The sequence below is a fragment of the Cyprinodon tularosa genome, unplaced genomic scaffold (assembly GCF_016077235.1).
Source record: "Cyprinodon tularosa strain WSP-4 unplaced genomic scaffold, ASM1607723v1 ctg486, whole genome shotgun sequence".
In the NCBI taxonomy this organism is placed as follows: Eukaryota; Metazoa; Chordata; class Actinopteri; order Cyprinodontiformes; family Cyprinodontidae; genus Cyprinodon; species Cyprinodon tularosa.
Genome location: NW_024039214.1, coordinates 785,001 through 797,351, shown reverse-complemented (window position 1 = coordinate 797,351; position 12,351 = coordinate 785,001). Strand labels below are relative to the sequence as shown.

The following is a 12,351-nucleotide window of genomic DNA, read 5'->3' as shown; positions in this document are numbered from 1 at the left end:
TACAGAATGTATTCTCAGTTTATTCTGGAAAAATAAAAATGTCAACTACCCAGGCAAAAACAAAAATGGTTTCTTTGACAAAAAACAAACAAAAAAATGCCCTGAAGAAAGGCAACCCCACATCATGATGCTGCCGCCACCATGTTTTACTGTGAAGAGACTGTTCTTTTTGCTGCGAAATGTAGGCCTACTGTACCCTGGAACGGTAGCCCAAAGTTCAAAGGTTCAAAGTTTCCAACTGTAATTATTACTTGACCCTGTGGCCACACGTTAAACCATCCAGCGGTGAGCAGATGATCATCTTTCAGGGGTGCCGACTTCCTCCTGGACCTGTCACTTTGTGTAAAATCCCTGTTTGAATTAATCAAAAATAATATAACTTAGGTTGAAAATAATGTAGAAATCCTTTGATTATTTTTATTGGATTCAATTCAGTTTATTTCTATAGCGCCAATTCTCCATGCATGTCATCTTTGCAGTTCTCCAAATCATCCAGTCAGATTGATTCAAAGTTTTCTATCTAAGGAAAACCAGCTGATTGCATCGACTCATTGACTCTTCAGCAATCCCTCACACTAAGCATGCTTGTAGCGACAGTGGAGAGGAAAAACTCCCTTTGAACAGGAAGAAACCTCCAGCAGAACCAGGCTCAGTGTGAGCGGCCATCTGCTGAGGCCCACTGGGGTTCAAGGAGACAGAAGCAGACATAGAAAAAGAAGCATACAGGTGCTGGTCATAAAATTAGAATATCATGAAAAAGTAGATTGATTTCAGTAATTCCATTTAAAAAGTGAAACTTGTATATTATATTCATACATTACATACAAACTCATATATTTCAGATGTTTATTTTGTTTAATTTTGATGATTACAAATGACAACAAATGAAAATCTCAAATTCATCATATCAGAAAATTAGAATATTGTGAAAAGGTTCAAAATTGATGGCCCCTGGTGCCACACTCTAATCAGCTAATTAACTCAAACCACCTGCAAAAGCCTTTAAATGGTCTTTCAGTCTAGTTCTATAGGCTACACAATCATGGGGAAGACTGCTGACTTGACAGTTGTCCAAAAGACGACCATCGACACCTTGCACAAGGAGGGCAAGAGACAAAAGGTCATCGCTAAAGAGGCTGGCTGTTCACAGAGCTCAGTGTCCAAGCACATTAATAGAGAGGCGAAGGGAAGGAAAAGATGTGGTCGAAAAAAGTGTACAAGCAAGAGAGATAACCGCACCCTGGAGAGGATTGTGAAACAAAACCCATTCAAAAATGTGGGGGAGATTCACAAAGAGTGGACTGCAGCTGGAGTGAGTGCTTCAAGAACCACCACACACAGACGTATGAAAGACATGGGTTTCTGCTGTCGCATTCCTTGTGTCAAGCCACTCTTGAACCACAGACAGCGTCAGAAGCGTCTTGCCTGGGCTAAAGAGAAACAGGACTGGACTGCTGGTGAGTGGTCCAAAGTCATGTTCTCTGATGAAAGTAAATTTTGCATTTCCTTTGGAAATCAAGGTCCCAGAGTCTGGAGGAAAAGAAGAGAGGCACTTCATCCACGTTGCTTGAAGTCCAGTGTAAAGTTTCCACAGTCAGTGATGGTTTGGGGTGCCATGTCATCTGCTGGTGTTGGTCCATTGTGTTTTCTGAGGTCCAGGGTCAACGCAGCCACATACCAGGAAGTTTTAGAGCACTTCATGCTTCCTGCAGCTGACCAACTTTTTGGAGATGCAGATTTCATTTTCCAACAGGACTTGGCACCTGCACACAGTGCCAAAGCTACCAGTACCTGGTTGAAGGACCATGGTATCCCTGTTCTTAATTGGCCAGCAAACTCTCCCGACCTTAACCCCATAGAAAATCTATGGGGTATTGTGAAGAAGAAGATGCAATACACCAGACCCAACAATTCAGAAGAGCTAAAAGCCACTATTAGAGCAACCTGGGCTATCATAACACCTGAGCAGTGCCACAGACTGATCGACTCCATGCCACGCCGCATTGCTGCAGTAATACAGGCCAAAGGAGGCCCAACTAAATACTGAGTGCTGTACATGCTCATACTTTTCATGTTCATACTTTTCAGTTGGCCAACATTTCTATAAATCCTTTGTTTTTATTGGTCTTCAGTAATATTCTAATTTTCTGATATGATGAATTTGAGATTTTCATTTGTTGTCATTTGTAATCATCAAAATTAAACAAAATAAACATCTGAAATATATGAGTTTGTATGTAATGTATGAATATAATATACAAGTTTCACTTTTTAAATGGAATTACTGAAATCAATCTACTTTTTCATGATATTCTAATTTTATGACCAGCACCTGTAGATGCAAAAGACAACTGTAAAAGGCGGCCCCGTCCAGGAAACACACACCCAGGCAGATGAGCTCTGAGCCAGGTCCCATTACAGACGTTAGAAATTGAACTAACAGATTCTGCAGAGTGGGAGAATAGAGATAGAATGAAGCAGAATGATGAAAAAGGGGTCCCTATGTCCTCCAGCAGTCTAAGCCTATAGCAGCAGAACTATAGAGATAGCTCAGGATAACCTGAGCCACTAACTATGAGCTTTATCAAAAAGGATAACAAAATGGAGAATGAATAAAAATAAAAAACAGCTTTAAATCATACCTAATGAAGGCTTTAAAAAAACAAGCATTTTTGTTGTTTTCTTTATGTATGAGCCAACTATTTTTGTTAATAATTAACTAAGTTTTTTATTTTATTTTTTTATTTTTTTGGTTATTTAGTTATGTTCTTTTGTTTCTGGTTAGTTCTGATTAATTTGGGTGAATTAAATTTATAAATAGGCTGTTAATGGTAGGACCAGCATGCATCTGGGTCGACATATGTTTTTTTTTTTTACCATTGCAACAGAAGCATGGAGGAAATTTTAGTCATTTTCTGTTTGCTTGCCTGAGGAGACATAAACTAAGAAAACATTTGTGGACTTTTTTGTGGGCCACAACACTTTACCTACAGAACAGGGAGAAGATTTTATTCAGAAATTAGCAAGATTAGCATTATTACACGCGTTAATGATACAGGTTGACTGTTTAAAAAGTTCAGCCAGTTATTTAGAGCCACTTTCAGCATGATTTGCAGACTTTTGGCCTAGCCAAAGCCCAGACCTAAAAAAGAGAAGAATAAGAATAAAAAGAGAAGTACTGATTGAAAAACAATACTAGATGAAGCTATGCAGCAAATATGCAGAACATGTACAGCTAACCAGCTGACTCAGACTTAACATAATCAGAGAATAACTTTTTCTAGTATTTATATCAGGAGTTTGCACAGATGTTTGGATGTTTTATGTGTAATTATTATTTTGTTTTTTTTTTAGGTATGCAGGTTGTGGGGAAACCTTAGGAAGCGCAGGGCTGTGAGAGCTTTTCAGATCCTATAATTAGTACCAGCAGTAGTCAGGTTCTCCCTGGGGCCCCTGCCTGTCTATCTGGCCCCTAACTGGGATAAGGAGTAGAGACATTACCGGACTGTGGGAACCAGATTATTAAGTAGAAACATTTATTATTTCACTCAAATAACTTTTAGATTTTGTTTTTAACCTTTTTTTTTTTTTAGTTTGTTAAAGTCTTCCAGCCCCACCCATAGAAGGACTCCCCCTGCAGGATTTAAGCAGTAGATGTTTAATGAGTCGGCCAGCAGGGGTCGCTGTGGAGCTATAATGTTTTCCTTGCAGTCAATAAATGCAGCAGGTCTGAACTCGTCATTAAATGCAGGCATCCTCCTCTTCCTCCCCCCTGATGCACCGCCCTCTTCTCCACCATCATCAGTCCATCATCAGCCTCCAGCAGCTCTTCTCCCTGATCGGAATGTAAGCCGTGTGTCTTTATTCCCAGCCCGGTTCCGCTCCCGGATGGATGGATGGTTGATCAGGGTTGGGATCCGCCGCCCCTGCAGCCTGCCGGGGACTCGGGGGATGGGGGCTCTGCAGGGCCCCAGGGCCGCGCTGTGAAGGTGGAGGAGACGCGTCCAGCTGTGGGGGAAGATGGTGAGTGCTTCCATGGTGCAACAGCTGCAGGGGGGGGGGGGGGGTAATGACAGTGTGACCCGGATGGACGCATCAGCATCGACCGTCTCATTAAAACTAATGGATCAATCCTTGGTGTGGTCAGAGGTCTGAGCTGTCCCACGGTCCGTGAAGGCGTCTAAGAAAGATACATTTATTTAGTATAATTATTTAGACAGAAATGAGTCAAACTGCTACTCTTCTCTTTTCCTTCATCTCTCTCGTTTACCAGCTTATCATATAGATCTAAAAGCCTTAGATTATCATCATAGAAAAACAAAAATTCAACAGAGATGCTTTTCTTTTACAAAAACAATCCACACTAAGAGCCTTTTTTCAAGAGGACTAGAAACAAAGCCACAGCTCTAGAGCAGAGAGCTTGAGGCAGGGGCTTTAAATGGGTTTGATCTGAGCTGGAAAGCTTCCAGATCAAAGTTAGAGGCTTTAATGTGTTTCTATTTCTGGGTGGAAGCATCTGTCTCCAGGTTTGATGGCCCTGATAGGCTGCATTCCTGATGGTAGATGATAGCAGGTCTGTGAGGGGGATTAATCAGCTTCATTCAAACCCACAATCAGACCTGAACCAAAGCCGTCATGTTCTGATAAAGCTCTCCAAAAAAACATCATGGAAGCATCTTCCTTGCTCTGACTCTGATCTGATGCATTCATGGTCTCGGTTCATCCGTCTCAAAATTCTGCTCTGTCTGAACCTTGTCAGGCTCTCTGTGTTGCATCACAGTTTGAAAAGTGTTGGATAAATAAAAGCGGGTGTGTCTGAGTCATTCATCCATGAACTATTCTGAATATCAGCTTTGTTTGATTCATGGCATGAATTCTGTTTATTTTTCTGCACAGCTGGATTTCATAAAACTGGTCGATGCTGCAGGGTTGCATGAAGGAAACAAACCATAGATGATCCTACTCCTGCACCAAACCATCTGTTTTTCTTCAGTGGAATAGAAATAGAAACAATAGAACAGAACAATAGAGTTTCCTGCAGAAACTTTGGTGCATTGAGGGTTTATAGCAGATCCACCTCAGCGTAAAACTGGAGGCATCATTTCCTCCAGCTTCTTCGTGTTCCTGCAGCTAAACGACGCAAAATCATCACAGGAGATGAAGATGCAAGTTTGCTTTAGTGCAGTCACATGTCTGAGAGCCTGCAGGCCAGTGAAAGGCATTCTGGGAAGTGTAGTCTGTTGCTAACTGAAGCAGCTGCTGCAGGTTGCAGGGGGGATGGAAGGCATGAGCTCCTCTGCAAGGAGTGTTTTCTTTGCATGTTATCAGTTCAGTCAGCCGGAACGGGGCAGCTTCTTAAGTCCATCAGGGGGAAGGAAATGTTACCATATGTCACATTAGCAGTGGGACGGGATGGCGTTGGTCTCATAAGATGAAGCTTGATGGTGGAAGAAGTTAGATTGACTGTTGCCTGATGAGAAGATGGCAGCAAACCATTTGAAAATGAAGAGCAGTGTTGCCAACTTAGCGCTTTAGTCGCTATATTTTCAGACTTTTCAGACCCCTCTAATACTTTTATTTCCAAAAAGCTCCTAGCACCAAATCTAGAGACTTTTTTCTGCTACTGGAGACTTTGGAGACAACATCTAAAAGCAGCGAACTCTGCTCTCCAGAGCGAGTAGATTGGTAACCCCGCCTCCTGCTCTCCTCTATCTTGTCTGCTGTCATGATTCATGCAGCTATTATTTCATCCAAATGAAAAATGGAGAACAGATAAGCAGATCATTGCTTGTCTACAGTGAAAAGAAGGACTGGGTTATTTACTTTGGCCTTTTTGGAAACACAGGAAGGAGCAATCAGCTAAGTGAGCTTAGTGCTTGGAAAAAATCTTTCATTCCTTTAGAGACAGCATGAAAAGTCAGCTGAGGACAAAACATAGAGAGGAAAACAAGAAGAAAAGGGACAAGAAGAGAGGGACACAACCTAGAACAGATAATGGATGTCTATTCTATTATTATTTATCTATCTGGATAATGGGGCTGTTTGATGTGTTCTCCATTCAGAGGCCCCCTCCCTGTCTTTGCCCAGGGCCCCACATTTCCTAAATCCGCCCCTGGCTGTAGCATCTCACAGGATGAAGCTGAGAGTCTGAATCCAACCTTAGGAGAAACGTGGGCAGATGTGCAGGGGCCCTTGGCTCTTAGGGGCCTGTTATTTTGAGTGTAGCAACAGGATATCATCAGCTGGATGATTTGATCAGTTAAAGCTGCTCCACAGTCTGGGAGTTGGATGAATCCAACTGGTGATGGAGTGGATTTTAGCTCTGATGGTCTGACCTGAGATCAGCACCTTTTATTTTCTGCTGGAGTTAATGGAAGACCAGGAGCATTGATGTTGGAAAAGGAAACAGGATTCATCCATTATGGCTGCCGGCTGTTAGCTGGAAGAATACGCCCACTGCTGTTGGTTTGACACTTTTCTGCTGCTACATAAGGGATGTTTCTATTCTATTCTATTCTATTCTATTCTATTCTATTCTATTCTATTCTGTTCTGTTCTGTTCTGTTCTATTCTATTCTATTCTATTCTATTCTATTCTATTCTATTCTATTCTATTCTATTCTGTTCTGTTCTGTTCTATTCTATTCTATTCTATTCTATTCTATTCTGTTCTATTCCAATCTGTTCTGTTCTATTCTATGCTGCTCTGTCCTATTCTATTCTGTTCTATTCCAATCTGTTCTGTTGTATTCTATTCTAGTCTGTTCTGTTCTATTCTATGCTGATCTGTTCTATTCTATTTTACTCTGTCCTATTCTATTCTATTCTGTTCTTTTGTGTTCTATTCTATTCTACTCTGTCCTGTTCTGTTCTAATCGGTTCTATTCCAATCTATTCTGTTCTATTCTATACTATTCCAATCTGTTCTATTCTAGTTTTTTCTATTCTGTTCTGTCCTATTCTATTCTATTCTGTTCTGTTCTTTTCTAATCTGTTCTGTTGTATTCTATTCTGTTCTATTCTATTCTATTCCAATCTGTTCTGTTGTATTCTATCCTATTCTATACTATTGTTTTCTATTCTGTTCTATTCTATTCTGTTCTATTCTATTCCAATCTGTTCTGTTCTATTTTACTCTACTCTATCAGTCCTGCACACAGCGCTGTCCAGGATGCAACATTATTCTCGTTTCTTTGTCAGAACCTTCTTTTCTAGGTTCAATTCCAACTTTTCAGGAGCATTTAAACGCACCACCAGAAACCTTTAATTCCAGTCCAACAGGCGGTTATATTTTCAATGCTTGAAGTTTAAATAACTGATTAGCTTAACTATGAATTTGAACTGAAAGAGAATAAAAGCTTGCTTCTAAATTGTGGATGTTCCAAACCAGGCGTGTTTTGGACGGTTCCTCAGACTCGGCTCCTGACTCTTCATCACTCAGGTTCTCTGATCGCTGTATCAGTCTGGTTCTGCACTGCAGCGCTGCAGGCGGCTGAGCACCAGATGTTTGTTCAGCTGTTGGATCCAACAGGTCCTCTGAGGCTGATCTCTGCACACAGATGGTGGTCAGTAGAACACGGAGCAGCGTTCTCCTCTGTTCAGCAGCAACCAGAGCAGGAAGCTCTGTTCCAGTGGAAGGCTCAGACTGTTATCAACGCCCTGATCAGAGTGATATCACAGCGGATCCTTTGGGTTGCAGCAGAACCCGAAGCAGAGCTTTTTATTTCAGACCAAATGAAATTAGTCTTTCAGCGACAGGCAGGCTGGTAATTACGGCTCAGTTAGAGCTGCTGCTCCATTAATGGATCCGTTTCTGCTTTCAGAGGCCGGATTCTCTGGTCGGTTCCCCTGTTGGTGGGAACGTCACTCAGCTTCATGTATCTGAGGTTTGCTGCAGAGTTTATTCACTTTACTAAAATCATTTAGTATGGGGAAGATCTGAGCGTTCTTCTCTGCTGCTTGTTCCTGGTTTTAGCTGCATCACGTCTCCAAAAGTCTGATGATTTGACCTAAAACCTTATTTACCTGCAGAAACGTCACACTGTCACATTAATGCATTTCATTAACATGACCGAGTGTGGCAGAAAAACTGATTTTTAAGGAGCAAAGAAACTTAAACGACTGCAGAGAAATACAAAAATCCCAAATCTTAAAGAAAAAGATGCGAAATTACAAGAACGGAAAATAATTCCAAGCATCCAAACCCTGAGAAAAAGGAAATAAATGTCCAGAAACAGAGAAAGAATGAGTTCGACCAGTTTCAAAGTGAAACAAAACCGCCTGAATTAAATAAAAGAAGCAATAAGGAAAAAAAAAATACCTGAAAAGGTAAAATAATGACAAAGTCTCAAAATAGAATTTGGCTGTAAAATGCGCAGAAGATCCAAATTATAAAATGAAACCAAAAAAACAACGAAACGAGTCAGAATATCCACAAACAAAGAAGGCTGCAAAATATTATAAACCAAAATCCAAAGCATTAAATGAAGCTGACATTAAAACAATAAAACAAAGAGTGATGATGTAAACAATGACAAGTTCCAGATAAAAAGCATAAAATAAGAAAAACTAACATAAAAAAATTAACAATTTCCCACTGCTATTTTTTTCAGATTTTTATTTACTCTTTTAGATTAGAGTAATTTGTTCTTTTTTTCCTTTTCTGTTCATTTCTAATAATTGTGAGTCTGTGTTTATGATACAGTTTCTCTATTGCCGGAAAATCCTTCTCTTATCTAAACAAAATCTGATGCAAAACTGTTTAAATCAGACCCGAAAGGAAAATAAACTCACAAAAAATACAAAGTTCACATAAAACTTTCATACAAACTAAAAACTTCATGAAGAAACTGAAAGAGACTCAGAAAGGAGAGACATAGATGTTACTAAAAGGTTTAATACATAGAGAATGAGTGAAGATCAGCAAACCATGAGGCTCCATTGAAGCAAAGTGATCAAAATAAATAAAAATCACCTGAAAAGATTCACATTAGGCCACAAAAGCTAAATAAGACCTTAAGGTAAAAATAACTAATGGATCATTATTTAAAAAATAATACGTTTGCGGTGATAAATTTAACTTTAAAAAATTAAAACAAAGATTTTCGTAATTCGATCACTGAGTCTGGGAGCGGCCATCTTTGCCCAAATATAGTAGCCCCTCCCTCCTGCCATCTTCCGGCAGTGACGTCACGGTGCGGTAAGCCTAGCGCCATTCTCCCCGCTTTCCAAGCTAAATCAATGGGAACTACTAGACACATCTGCAATCAACAACAATTATTGAAGATTTCCAGAGGACTTCACCATTGAAATTCACCAGAGCTATAGTGAAACTGACAATGCCCACGTGCATGGCAGCTGGATGCTGGAATACATCGGGTAAAAGTGGAAATAAAAGAGTTATTCCACCTTTCTGATTCCTGATCCTCCACGGACGGGTTGGTCGTTGGATCGCCAACTTGAAGAGGGAGGATTTGCCATCGCACTTCTGGCCAGAGAAAAAACCCGTAATATGTAGCCGACATTTGGAAGAAGAATGTTTTCAAGATGACTTGGATAATAGCGCGTTGTGACAAACACCAGATACAGCACTGGGACTTGATCAACAGCCGATACCGCACCGTGACGTCACAAACCAGTAGGTGGCAGTAGTGTTCTTTGACAAACATGGATGCCTCCAGTAAAGCACATTCACATGAAAATTACTCTGAATTAAAAACACTGATCATTTATTGAACAGGATGGAATCATTTCAGATTTAAAGAACTTTCAGAAGTTTAGTGAATATGAACAGACTTTTATTTTGAAGATAAAAAAGCATCACTTAGAAATAAACAAAACCAAATACTTTGGTCGTTTGCTGTCTGTAAAATTATCCCATCCCTGTTTAATTCAGTTAGCAGAAACATTTCTACATTTAACAAAAGTTTAAAAAGTTTCAACTGATGTGAAAGACAGAAGAGGTTGGAAAAATGCTCCCATAAAGCATCATAAATAAAAACGCCGTAAGCATCATCACCTCTGGCCAGTTCTGTGTTTGCATTTCTAACGCCAAAGGAAAGGAGCGCTCTGCAGTGTGGAGGAGGATCACCTCCCAGTGAGGATCTCTCCTCCATGGGAACAAGGAGCTGGATGGATCCTAAGGGGGGGCATCAGCCTCACTGAGCAGGAAGAACAAATCAGGTCTGCAGGACTGAGACTGTTACATAAGAAATAAGGAAACAAGATAAGACTCTTATTTCTCCTCAGACATGCAGCATCAGCAGCAGACACTCAGGGCTGCAGCTTTTGGGTCAGAAAGTGTTGATCTGGATCTAAAGCAGCAGATCTGATGATGCTGGAGCTCCTCAGAACGACATGGTGATGATCTAGAACTTGACCTCGCCTCCAGCTGCTTTCCATTCAGTCAAATCTGATCAGTGTAAAAGACAAAAGAGACTGCAGAAGGTTTGGAGCTCAGGGAAACAGACCGACAGTCGGAAGAGTATCAGAAAGAACACAGCTGATCTTGACATATATAAACAGGTTCCAGCTTTGCCTGTAACGATGTTAAGAGCTTCTTTTTATTTCATAATCAGCTCGGCTGGGATCCTGTTTTGTCTTTAGAGAAGATGGGAATCAGAGAGCAGCTGGGAATTCTTTTAAACATCTAAATGACCCTGGATGGAGCATTTTCTCTTACATATCGGAAAACCTGCAGTTCTTTGAGGAGAAAAGGCAAGTGTTGCACCTCTGTGTCAAATAATGAGCAGGAATGATGATCGGAAACAGCTTAAAAGTCATAGGGAAGTCATGTTTAAATGTCAAATCATTCTGGCTTAAACATGTTTATAAATGTATTCTTTATCAGACCATATTTTCCCAAAATTGAGAACATTTTTATTTATTTTTTTAAATCCTTTCTTAAAATCTGTTTTTTTCCCGTTATCTTCTGCAGGCCAGTTACTTCTACGTCAGCCTGAACACCTAAATTCGGCCAATCATATATCAGCGGTCATCTGTCAATCAGATGTTTTCGGTCATAGCATCTTGATTCATGTGTCGCAGCTAATATACGCAACGGTTGAAACCAGAATCCTTTCCTTTCCCATTGAGTTGCGTCCCAGTGTTCACGGGGATGGACGTCTGTGTCTTCGGCAGGCGTAGAGCTAACAGAACTGGCAGCGTTGCGAGGCAAGGGCTCAAACATGTACGGCTGGAAGCCTTCTACACCAAACCAAGCTTCTGCCGCCCTGGCGTCCTCTTCCACAACATCTTCGTCCCCGCTTTCCTCCTCTAAATAAAAAATGGATGACGGAGGAGACTCATCCACGACCTCCGACACTAAACTCTCCTCCTCTTGCATGTTTCCGCTGTCCATAGCGTTCCTTGACAGCGTCATTTCTAAGTCACCAATTTAGTGCTACTTGGTCCCAGTGGAATTTCCCATAGGGAACCTGCTAGCACTAAGATGCTAACTGGTTAGCAAGATGCTTCCCACAAACCGGCCACAACCAAATGTGCTTGCGAACCTTCCGCCTCAACAATTGATAATCGACCAATCACATTCACTTTATTCACTCGAGTAAAGGTTGGAACAGCCGCTTCCCTACGACTTTAAGCTCACACTGAGCCTGGTTCTGCTGGAGGTTCCTTCCTGTTCAAAGGGAGTTTTTCCTCTCCACTGTCGCTACAAGCATGCTTAGCGTGAGGGATTGCTGAAGAGTCAATGAGTCGATGCAATCAACTGGTTTTCCTTAGATAGAAAACTTTGAATCAATCTGACTGGATGATCTGGTGAACTGGAAAGTGACCTGAGATGACATGATGTGAATTGGAGCTATAGAAATAAACTGAATAGAATTGAATTGGGTGTTTTGTGTATAAACAATCATCTGAGCAGCAGCATCCTCCTCCTGCTGAGTTTGTTCACAGCTTAACTAAGGGGTCCTTAAGGTAACCCTTACTGGCTCAGATGGATCTCCTATGGTTCCTTTCCTCGTACTCCATGGTTAGATTATCCACCTGACAGGAAATGACATCAGCAGCATTAGCCAGGTTCTGCATGTGACCGGGATCATTATGTAATCTGCTGAGGAGGTGCGAGAACGCCTCGGCGCTGCTGCCTCGTCCTCACAGAGTCACGCTGGTGTTTGTGGGTGAGATTGCTGAAAATAAGCTGCATGAACGAGTCATCAGATGTGACTGGCCTTCTTCCACTCATGTTCACGCCACTCCGTCAGCAGCTGCTGCGCTGTCTGTTTCTTTTAGATCTGTGGTTTTTCAGCAGTTTCTTGGTTCTCCAGCTAAAACATTGGAGGACCTGAGGCGTGTGGACAGTTTTCTAAATGGTTAACTTTGAATGTGTTGCTC

General features: G+C 41.2%; 1 protein-coding gene across 1 annotated transcript in view; it reads left to right on the top strand.

The window, feature by feature from the left end:
* Positions 1-3,733: 3,733 nt before the first annotated feature.
* tmem198b (transmembrane protein 198b) overlaps positions 3,734-12,351 on the top strand; it is a 29,142-nt gene continuing 20,524 nt past the window's right edge. Inside the window, exon 1 of the mRNA XM_038302297.1 lies at positions 3,734-4,023. The gene's annotated coding sequence lies outside the window, so the exon portion shown is untranslated. The remainder of the gene's footprint in view (positions 4,024-12,351) is intronic.